At 37.2% G+C, this 11,372-nt stretch overlaps 1 protein-coding gene across 4 annotated transcripts in view; it reads right to left on the reverse strand.

Annotated features, from left to right (window-relative positions):
• wasf1 (WASP family member 1) overlaps positions 1–9,822 on the reverse strand; it is a 64,296-nt gene extending 54,474 nt beyond the window's left edge. Inside the window, exon 1 of one of the 4 annotated variants that reach the window (XM_024290947.2) lies at positions 9,464–9,822. The gene's annotated coding sequence lies outside the window, so the exon portion shown is untranslated. Of the gene's footprint in view, positions 1–9,266; positions 9,380–9,463 lie in introns of those variants that run through there. The other 3 variants (XM_024290949.2, XM_024290948.2, XM_036210400.1) reach the window with 3 other exon arrangements.
• Between the last annotated feature and the right edge of the window lie 1,550 nt (positions 9,823–11,372).

Consider the following 11,372-nt stretch of genomic DNA (forward strand, 5'->3'; position numbering starts at 1 on the left):
GCTACATGCTAGCCGTTTTGGCCAATTTCGGCTTTTTTTTCTTTTTATCTTTTTGGCTGTTTTGGAGTTTAGCTAATATTTTAGCAACATGCTAAATATTTTTGCACATTGAGGCTTGTCTTTTTAAGTTTTTTAGGCTATTTAGGAGTTTAACTAATATTTCAGCTACATGCTAGCCGTTTTGGCTAACCTAAGTTTTTTTTTATGGATAATTTGGCATTTAGTTCATATTTTAGCTGGAAATCAGTTTCAGAATTTTCTCCTATCAGCTTCAGTGTTTTAGCTATCAATTTCAGTATCTTCAGCGGCCAAATTCAGCTTACAGAGTTCACACTAGCATTATCGCAGGTAATGCTAGTTCATTACTTTGTTAAAAGTTATGGTTTTAAAGTTTTAAAATTTTAATTTTAGAGAGTTCCATAAATTTTTATACTGCTTTGGGCCACGACCTAAGGTTTGTTTTGGATTTTGACCCCTTGTGCGATTGAGTTTGACACCTCTGGAATACGTAGAGTAAACCTTTTCTACTGCAGAAAAACAATGTTAAACATTGTGGGTTTTTTTTTTCTCTTTTGCATTTTGTTATTAATAGCGTCACTGGACGACCATGTAAATAAGTTTGCAAATCTTTAATACAAAGTTAATTACTACTGTCCTACTAACGTTGTGGCCACTAAAGGTTTGTTTTTCCCATTTTATGTTACACATCAAACCAAAGACTTTCGTCATACTTCTAGAACCATGTGTTGTTGTTCCACGCTGAGCGAGTGTTGGGCTCATCTGTAACCAGGAAATGTCAAGGTTCATAAATAGAAACCATGTGTATCTAGGTCAAAAGGACACTGGTTCTGGATTCTAGCTGGAACCTCCTCTGTGACCTGGTAGGCAATGACTCATATCCATTCATCCTCCATGTTACAGGCATGTCAGCAGACCTCGCGTGAATAAGTGTGCCGTTGAACGCGCGACATCTCATGCATGATGTGCAACAGTCATTGCTGTGATGCACCACTGATGCAGATCAGTAGCACGCAGACAATGCCACTGGACACCATCACAGTCAAGCCATATGACTAATTATAGGGGGAAACATGCAGTCTTCCCCTGTCTTACATAAGGCCGACACTCTTACAGCAACTGTGGGCATGTCTATAAAAGAAAGACGGTTATGTAAAGGATTGCAGTGGCTGAGTAAGTTAGTTTGCCATGATAGAGGCGTTGAGTTCATTTTAACTATTATAAGAGAGTTTTGGTGCTTCATTTTTTAAGGAGTCAATCCACAAAAAAAGATGCTAACGCAGGTAAAGTGTATACGCAAATGTTGGTTTTTAAAATGAAAAAAGTGCAGAAAAGGACCTTCTCACTTGCGTACATTTTGAAAGGTGTGCTTGCAGATTCATTTCTCATTAACATGGACCTTCTATGGATAATTGAGGGCAAGGTGTGGGAGGGGAACGCTGCACACTTTTATAGATCTGAAAGTTGTCCTGCACATTTTATAATTTTGTATTTACAATTTTTTCACTGAAATCCAGACACATTTTACAAATTATGTAGATATGGAGACACATTATCTGCCAAATGTTTCTTTAAACTGTTTCTAGGAAAGCATCCATGCAGCTTTTCACCGTAGAGTGTTTTTACTATTAATATGTTTCTGTCACCGGTAACGAAATTCTGACCTTCACATGACCCCTGCACTGCAAAACAGCAATCTATAAATGTCAAAATTATATATTGCTAAAAAAAGTTCATAAATATTCAAACTCAATACTATTGTGATAGAAATCATACTTCAAATTAGACTATTTTGAATAGGAATGAATAAAAACCAGACTCTCTAGTAAGCCACCTAGTAGTCACCAGCTGAACAGACCTGGCTCCATTTACTTTCATTTTTAAACCTGCTTCAAACAGGAAGTCAAAGCGTTGCCCCAGACGAAATACAATAAATGTTTGTTTCAAACGGCGTTTTGAGTGACGCTGGTATCAAGGACATTTTTCTTGAGTTGATAACATCTATTCTTATCACCGTAGTTTAAAGACACACAAAAGACTGTCCAATAACCAACAAAACATAATAAAAAGTGTCATTTTATCTGCTTCAACCACAGAGAGGTCATCACACCAATATGAACCACAACAGCGACATCGTCTATTGTTTGTACTTTCATATTATACCTAACTTAATATTTGTGAATATCTGCTCTGTTTGTCACCTTATCTAGCAAGTTTAAATATATTCCTGAAGAATAATGAAAAGGTGAGTGCTCTCAATTTAATAGAATAATGAAGTCATTATTGTTGTTAGGTATCTCATGCTTTAAAAGATGCTTTAATTCACATTTTTGTACTTTTCTTGTTCTTTTTGAGATTTTCTTCATCCCTTTTGTTGATTTTAATCTTTTCATAGACAGGTTTGACTAAAAAATTAATATATACACATTGACTAGGCAAAAAAAATGTTATACTGTACATACCTTTTTTTTCGGAGTATAAGTCGCACCCGAGTATAAGTCGCAGTAGCCAAAAAATGCATAATGAAGAAGAAAAAAACATATATAAGTCGCACCCGAGTATATGTCGCAGTAGCCAAAAAATGCATAATGAAGAAGAAAAAAACATATATAAGTCGCTCCAGAGTATAAGTCACAGTAGCCAAAAAATGCATAATGAAGAAGAAAAAAACATATATATGAGTCGCTCCAGAGTATAAGTCGCACCCTTGGAAAATCTATGAAAAAAAGCGCGACTTATAGTCCGGAAAATATGATACTATAGTTCTCAGGTCTGAAACCTTTACACTTACTGAGCACAAGGAGGGACACAACAAAAGCGAAAAGAGGACACGCAAATCCTGATTAACATTCAGTGCGTCTGTAATTGAATGGAGGCATCCCAAGTAATGGCCAGAGGGACTCAAGCTGTGCTTGTGATAAACAAGTCTCACTTTGCAGTTTCCGAGGCTCCATCATTCAAGAGACATAAACATAATGACCACTGCACCAGCCTTTCCAGCCTAATAAGAATCGCTAAGTGAAATCAACAGTGGAGGCAGAAAGAAAGAGAAAGAACGAGCGTATGACATTTTTCCAAATCAGGAGGTGACTTTAACTTTGCTTAACTTTGAATATTCAAATAAACTCGCTTTTTTGAATGTTCCTCGACAGATGGTTGGAGTACGAAGCATTGAGAGATGAGGAAAAAGCTTGTGTGGCTTAAAAAGGGAAGAGGACACATCACAAAGGAAAAATTTAAACATTAGGGGAAAAAGTACACATCTGTAAATCTGTTGTCAACAACTTCTTAAGGACTCTGCTTCCAGTTAGCTCTAGGAGCAAATCAAGGCAGCGTTGTTGTTAAAGATCCGACTACATTTACCATCCAAAGCGTGTGTGATACCACGGGAGCGGCCTCTGTCAAGTAACGAAGACATAAAGGAGAAAAAAGAGGGCCAAACCCACAGGAATTGAATCATTGAAGGAGTTTCTAATTAAATAGCTACAAAATTAGACCCTTATTTTTAAAATAAAGTAACTATAAGGTTGTTATGTCACGAAAAACATGTTGAACTGTGTGTTTCGTTTATGATGCAGCTGGTTTTGGAGAGAAACCTTCTTTCTTTTAAGCTAAGCTAAACAGGTGTGTCGAGGGTCGGGTTACAAGCTACAAAAAAAAGGGTTGAAATTTGATTTTAGGGGCTAATCCTCCAAACAAATGGTTCTTAAAGCTACAGTGCAAACGAAAGACACCAGGAATCTGATCTGGCATCCAAACAAACCCCTGCATGACCTCACCTTCACACCATGAACCAACGAATGAATGAATGAAGAACCATTTTAAGGCTGTAAAATTTTTGCTATCGACAGCATCCGCTGGCTTTTGCTGTTAAGGCACTGAAGTTCTTTGCTTAAGCAAAAAAAAAACATGTATCTGCAACGCTGCAGAGTGGGATCATGGCCCTCTTCATGCTGCAGCAAAGAGACAAGAAGCTGGCACTACTTTCTGAAACTCATTTGAGAGTAAAGTGATGCACAGACAGCTTGGAGGATCTTGCTTGTTAGCTGAGTAAAAATACATTAAAAAATAAGATCATATAGTACAGAGAATATTGCTGTGACATTAAGTCCAGGGTGCATGAATGGAAATACAAGAAACTGTCCAGAACCTGTGTACGGCTGTTCTGACATTTGTATTATTTCCTTCTAGCAGATAAATTGAAAGTGATTTTCACAGGTAAAGTCAGTTTATTTGGAGGACCTGTCAGCCCCCCCAGGGTCCAACATTACCCCCCCGGTAAAAGAACAAAATGTTGAAGAGGCAGAGATGGAGCGGTGTTTATAAGAGGTGAAATTTAAAGACTTAGCAATAGAAAAGCGAGATGAAAACAGATTAGGGGCAGTAAAATATACAATAAAGAAAACAGAAGGTGATAGGAAGTCTGCAAGGAAGTTGTTCAAAAACATAAGAACAAAAAAGTCATTAAATTTGCCTCGTCTGCTTTCTAAACTCTTGCATACAACTTTATTTACACTACAAACAAAGGACATATTAATACCATTGACTGTTCCACTGAGTGGTACGGTCCAGTCCGCTATTTTGAGAATTTTCATTATAAAATGGACCCATTAAGCCAGACTGAACCAGACCATTTTTGGACCCCCATTGGATGTAGCTCCATAGAAAAATGGAACGGTCCTGTTAGCTAACATTGAAATTGGTCATTACGACAAAAGAAAGCGGCTATATTCCTCTTCTCCGCCACCAATCTTCAACAACATGAAATGCTTTGTACATACAAAGAACCGAAAACCAATCAGAATCATATAGTTGCTGGATGACCTCCATTAATGTTGTTATGCGCCGTGATGGTCCAACTTTGAGTGGAACCTGAATTTCCTGCTCCATTCAAAACTGGACCATACCAAACCGCTCAGTGGAAATGAGGCTTAAAGGAACCGGAGTGGCTGATGGCACCTAAAGAAAATGAAAATTCCTTCTGGCTCCAACAAAATAAAGTCACTTCAGTCGGCATTTTTTACAGACATAGCTAAGTTAGAACATGCGTTCAAGCAACCACTTCTATAGAAAAGTCTATGTAAAGGCATGTGTATGCGTGTCTTGGGCTTCCGTGTTAAATATTCTCACACTTACATGCCGATAGGCAAGTTTTTAAGACCATTTTTGGTATCTATGTACAAAATATGTACCCATTGAATGTGCGTCAAAAGTTAAACCAGTTGAACTTTGACCAATCAGTGACTCGGATTTGGTAGTGACGTATGGGTAGCATTCTTGACACATGGAACCGTTTGAAAATTGACTGTGATAGAGAAATTAATGGTTTCAGCTTGTGCCCACCTATGACACCAGGTTTTTCAAATATTGTAATAGATTCGGGTAGTGTGAACATTTGCTAAAAGCTCCTTCAAACATACCAATTTAGTACATTCTTAAATGTGCATCACATGTGTACGTAGCATCAGCTGTGCTTGGTCCGAGTTGGTCTGAGTCAGCATTTTTATGACCACCACTCCTGCCAATCAGGAGCTTGCTGGGAGTCCACGCCCCTACCACTCAAAAGCGGGATGTAACAAAAGAACTAATACTTTTATTGAGGCATCCCATTGGACAGTTTATAACTTGAATTACATTCATTACGGAAACAATAAAATAAAAACTTTGAATTCTGACAAATATACTGACTAATAGACGTTTATTTTGGCTTCTTGGAACCATCCGGTACTTCCTGGTTGGAAAGCCAGGGAGAGGGGTCACTCAGTTACACAACAAAAATTAGGAAAGGGGTTATTCAAAACACATTTGTTGTATCTCTTTATGTTACAGATCAGGGTCAGTCACGGGAAGAGTTGTGTCAATATGAAAACTAATCTTTTTGGAGCAATTTAAACATAGGAAGAAGTCAGATAAAAACCAAAAAAAGGGGGAATAGAGAAGCAGTTACTGTTGAATCTTGGGTGGTGAAGGCAACAGTAGTAAAACACAAGGAGCACTAGTCAGCAGGCTAAACTGTGCCCTGGTGTCTTGGTGTCATACCAGTTCAGGCAGCGGACAGAAGCAGTATTATAGAGCGGTGGGCCCGGCCAAGAGGAGGAACAATAGGTCCTGTGTGCCGGACCCTCGGGAGCATCCCAACAGCTGGAAGATAGGAGGTCTGTTTGTGGCTCCGCTAAAAGGCGGGCAAACAGGAACCACTCGTTGTGCACACAAATTAATTTCTACTCCGGCTTTCCCGAAATCCCTCGCCCACCTGCTCATTTTCATCATTTTTTCTTTCTTTTCTATTTGTCCCGCCCCTTGTCCCAACATCATGGGCTGCTATTCTGTTCCCACTATCACACCACTCCATCTCTAAGAGGAAAGACAAAAGGGAGAGATACTGTTCTTGTTAGCAAGAAAAAAACAGAGACTGGCAGAGAACCAAAACTGTGTCATCAAAGAGCAGAGGTTAAGAAAGCTTCTGCGGTAGCCATGCCAAAAAAAAGGACTTTCTCACACTAAAAACCATAAACAGTGTCAAATGTGCAGGAGTAAAAACTAAAAGGGGGTATACCATATTTTCCGGAGTATAAATCACAGGATAAAAAAAAATGCATAAAAAAAACCCCACACATTTAGGTTTCTCCGGAGTATAAGTCGCACTTTTTGGAGAAAAGTGCAACTTATAATCAAAACCACTAAGTTCGGTGTTGACTTCACGCATTAAATTAGCATCCACTCCCTCTTTTGACGCATGTCAAAATTGAAGCAAAATGATGGTCCAATGTGTTCAAAAGCTGGAAGCTCCCGTCTTCTCTAGGAGAAGTTATTGACAACTTTTTAGACTCATTGATAGATATAACTATTTACTGTATATATCTCATTTATAATGTACAGAAGACATGAATGACGTTGAGAGATTACCTTTATTTTGAAGAGATCTACAAAAGCATCTTCATGTTTGGGTTCATGAGATCATTCAGTCTTTTTTTTCGGTGATCTTTACCTCCTACTGCAGGAATCAGTGTCTGAATGATGGCGCCGATGAGTTTTATAGGCTAGAGACACTAGCCTAGCCTGTTAGCATGGTTCTCCATACATAAAGAGTAACGCCGTATTGGATAGGGCAGTAAACAATGAGACATGGCTTAGCAGATACAGTAAGACTATCATAAAATGCTTAATTATGGTCCGATTTTAAAGGAAAAAAACTCTGATCATCACATAAACAAGAGACACATGCTGCACAAAGACACAAAGTGCAACAAATGAATGACATTCAAAATTTTCTATAAATAAATACGTCAAGAATACAGGAAACACAAAGTATCCCTGATGGATGGTAGTGACTATTTTCAAATCTACACCCGTACTAAGATTTACACAAACTATTAGACTCCTTGATCAGGACGGAGAGAGGTAAACCAGAGCCTGTGTACCACACCACGGATAATGATAATACACGTAAAGGAAATGGTATGGGATTATATAAGTTCACTTCCTCCCACTCCCTCTCAGGCAATCTCTTAATGTCTAGTTATCCTGTGTTTGACATGTTTTTATGGACATAAACTTCTGATGATTGATTGTATTCCACATGAATTTCCTTTTTTTCTTTTGATAATAATAATTCACTTGTGAAAAGTAATATCCTTGTTTTTCAAGCTCTGTTTGTACTACTGGAGCACAGCAGTGAGCCCTTTCCAATATGGCGTCCAACTTTGAATTTGCAGCAAGCTAGTATAACAACTCTAGCTAGCGCTTTCAGATGAACTTTGATGTCTCTATAACCAAGTTTAATGACTATCTCACAAATGTCTAGTAATGTCTTGATGCAAATAATCAAAATTCAGACAGTTCAGGAAGTAATTCATCAGATTGTCCTCCACATTTGTTTTGGGTAGTGCTTCTTCTTCTGTGTTGCTTTGTAGCAAATAATCACACCTACAGTGCCCTCTAGTGGTTATTAGCGGGAAACAACCACTAAAGTACAGCTGATTCTTAGTGGGACAATAACAAATATATAAGCTAGTATTTCGTTTTTTAAAATTAGTTGCACCAAAACTATGCAAAAAAAAAAAAAAGCTCGACTTGTCCATAAAATATGGTTCTTCACGATCTACTGACATGCTGCACACAACTACATAACAAGGATATGTTTTTTTCAAGGAAGTAAGTCTTCATCAAACCTTGACGGAACCTGCAAATGGGGTAGTATGGGTGCACGAGGCTGTGCGTGTTATGTATTGATTATGCATCAAAGAGTTGATGTCACAGCGGCACGAATCCACACTACAACGTCTATGAGCAAATCCACTGAGAGATGAGAGGGAACAATCACTGCTTCTGCAAACATCTGCAACAACTTCAAATCCAGACAGTTTGTTCTGCGCACATGCACAATTCCTCCATGGAAATAGGAGATCTAGATTATCCGGCAGCAGTCCGAGGCACTTTCACATTCAGTAGCCACTCTTGAATAATGCATCCCTTTAACTGACATTATTTGATTAAATGCAAGCGCAGTAGGTTTGTTCATCCAATTTGGGCAAATTCACTGTGTTTTAAGAATTTATTCTTTTGTAAAAGTGATCTAAACTGAACTGTTAAATAATTAAGATGAAGGAAAGAGATGAATTTTTAAAATATCAGATGGATTTGCTCGTCATCACTGCTTCAAAAATACAGCGGCGTAAGCACCAGGACCAGCAGTGTGGGAACATTAGGAGCTCTGCAGCCAGTGCCTCAAGAGATGATTCATTCTACATCAGTCATGCATTTAAAACACTGATTCCTTTCATCATGTACTGCAGACCACATTATAAAAGACCATCAAACAAATCCAAATTTGATTTTAAAATAAAATCTATGAATGGGATCCATGAGAAATGACATCATACAATGCAGAGGTCTTCAACTGTCATCTTGTTCCTCAGCTATTATACTCAGATTTCACAAACCATAATTTTCACTACAATTTACACCCCCCACCCCCACATGACCACACTGTACTAAACTGAAACTCTGATATCCCTTTCTGCCTGAACACACCACATGAGGGGGGGAATAAAGGATCATCTATGGGGCTTTTGCAAATATTTGCTTCTGCTCCCCCCCAAAAAATGATCTCCTCTGACTCTGCAGCAGGAGCCCCTGCAGATATGGAGTCACAAAAGTGATTTTTTTTTTTTTACTGATTAATACTCATCATCACGCGCGTACTTTTTTAAAATAATCAAGATGTAACCGCTTTGCATTGCAGTCACCTGTATGCTGAGCTGACGTGAGTCACTGATGGCCAAGCAGTGTTGAATTACCGTTATTACCAAGACAGCTCCGGTTTAAGGCGCTCCAACATGGTGACTCTGCTTCTAACTTGCTGGAATTAAATACATTTAAAGTCACTAAAATAATAATAAAAATAAAATGAAAATGGAGTCTCCATATGGGAACACGGTGCTACCTTAAAGGGTTCCTTTAAAATTCCGCTGGTTTTCTTCCCATCTTCACCAAGAAGCAAAGCGTGCCGCCGTGTCCAAGAATTTAAATCCCCGTGTTACATCCATGGTTGCGCCGTCTCTCATATCCAATGCTCTCCTGCTGGAAGAGGCGGCGGCGGAGAACGATCCAGCTGCATTTTTTTTCAAGGGGTTTTCCGGGCGGAATTCGATCAAACTAAAGTTAAATCGTGTTAATGTCAAATTACTTCGGGTTTATTGACATTAAAATGTTGCAGTACTTGAATTACTTCCAGTTGATATTGTCAATTCGAGTTTGTGACCGTGATGTGGAATTCATTGTGGAGGAAACACCCCCGTTTAGGTCTTGGAATGGTATGACCCACTCTATTGTTGAGGAGCGAGAAACCTGAGAGTGAGCCAGAAAAGTTGAAAACAAAAACGTAAAAATAATTGATATTATTAAAAATAGGTATAATACTTCTTAAAATAAATCCTTAAAATATATGCATATTTTATAAAAGTATAAATTACATACCTTATGCTCAAAAACAAATGATTGTTAATTACATTCTAATTAACAGTATTTTCAACATAGTATTTAAATGTCTGCTCTACATTAAAGGAAAATAGAGCATAACTTAACATCTACAATGTTGTTTTCTTTGAAAAACCTTTACATGATCACTAAAAAATGCTAAATGCTCTACAAACTCGACACCACAATGGCATTACTGAAGTATAAATAGTATAGAAATTTTTACCAACATATTTCAAAGACTTAAATGACTTGACTTATTTTTGCAGGCCTGATCCTGCCTTGCTATGCTTTTTATAGGAACCAGAGACCTTGGATTTTATTCTGATCTTTTGTTTAACTAGCTGTACTTCGGGCACAAAAGAGAGCTGTCAACAACACCAGTACTTGATTTACTGGACAGTCCATAAAATATGTTGTACACGGCTGAAATTATTTCATATCAGAATCTGAAGTACCCATTATTTTTTTATTGTTATTTAATATAAATCCCTAACCTAACAGTATTACAAACTATAAGTCATTACATGACTTCTCTATTACTTTTCAGTCACTTTTTTTTACTGAAACTTGCATACAATTTGGCAAATTCACATTTAGTTTGGTGACTTTGGCTAAATGAAAGTATCATGCAAAAATTGTAACAGCTTTATTCAGTTTAGTCCATATGAAAAAACTGAAAAAAAAAGAAAAAGGAAAAGATTAGTGATGTTTTGAAATTGTAAAAACAGACCAAATATAAATCCAAAGATTAGACTGTCCCAGAGGGACTAAATGCTACCTTGAAAAAAATGCTGGCTAAATTTAGGCAACTAAACCTAATCCACAAGATTAAAAAAAGACATAAAATGCATCTATAGAAAATAAAAAAATAAAAAAATCCCTAAGCACACTTTTAAAAACAAAAAAGTAAACAAATGTGTTAATTAAGCTAAAGGAAATAAAATATTGTGCTTAAATTAACTGGGGAAACAAACCTAAAGTTATAATTAGGAAAGAAGACACTATTATTATTATTAGTAGTAGTAGTAGTAGTAGTTGTAGTAGTAGTAGTAGTAGTAATAATAATAAAACAATTATTATGGTCTTAGTGCTGTGACTAAAACACATTTTGGTCTGTTCTAAAACACACTACTTAATAATGATTAAGGAAAATATATTTTTCAAAATTTAACATGACACCTTTATTATAATAAGTGAACACTCATATTTCAAAGTTAAGTTAAAGTTTTAAAGTTACAGTTTCTCATACATTAAAGTTATTTTAAAAAGAAAGAAAGAAAGAAAGAAAGAAAGAAAGAAAGAAAGAAAGAAAGAAAGAAAGATATCCTTTGAAATCGGAAGTCCCGCCCTAGCACTTCCGGTGAATTCACAAC

This window comes from Oryzias melastigma, linkage group LG24 (assembly GCF_002922805.2).
Source record: "Oryzias melastigma strain HK-1 linkage group LG24, ASM292280v2, whole genome shotgun sequence".
NCBI classification, from domain to species: Eukaryota; Metazoa; Chordata; class Actinopteri; order Beloniformes; family Adrianichthyidae; genus Oryzias; species Oryzias melastigma.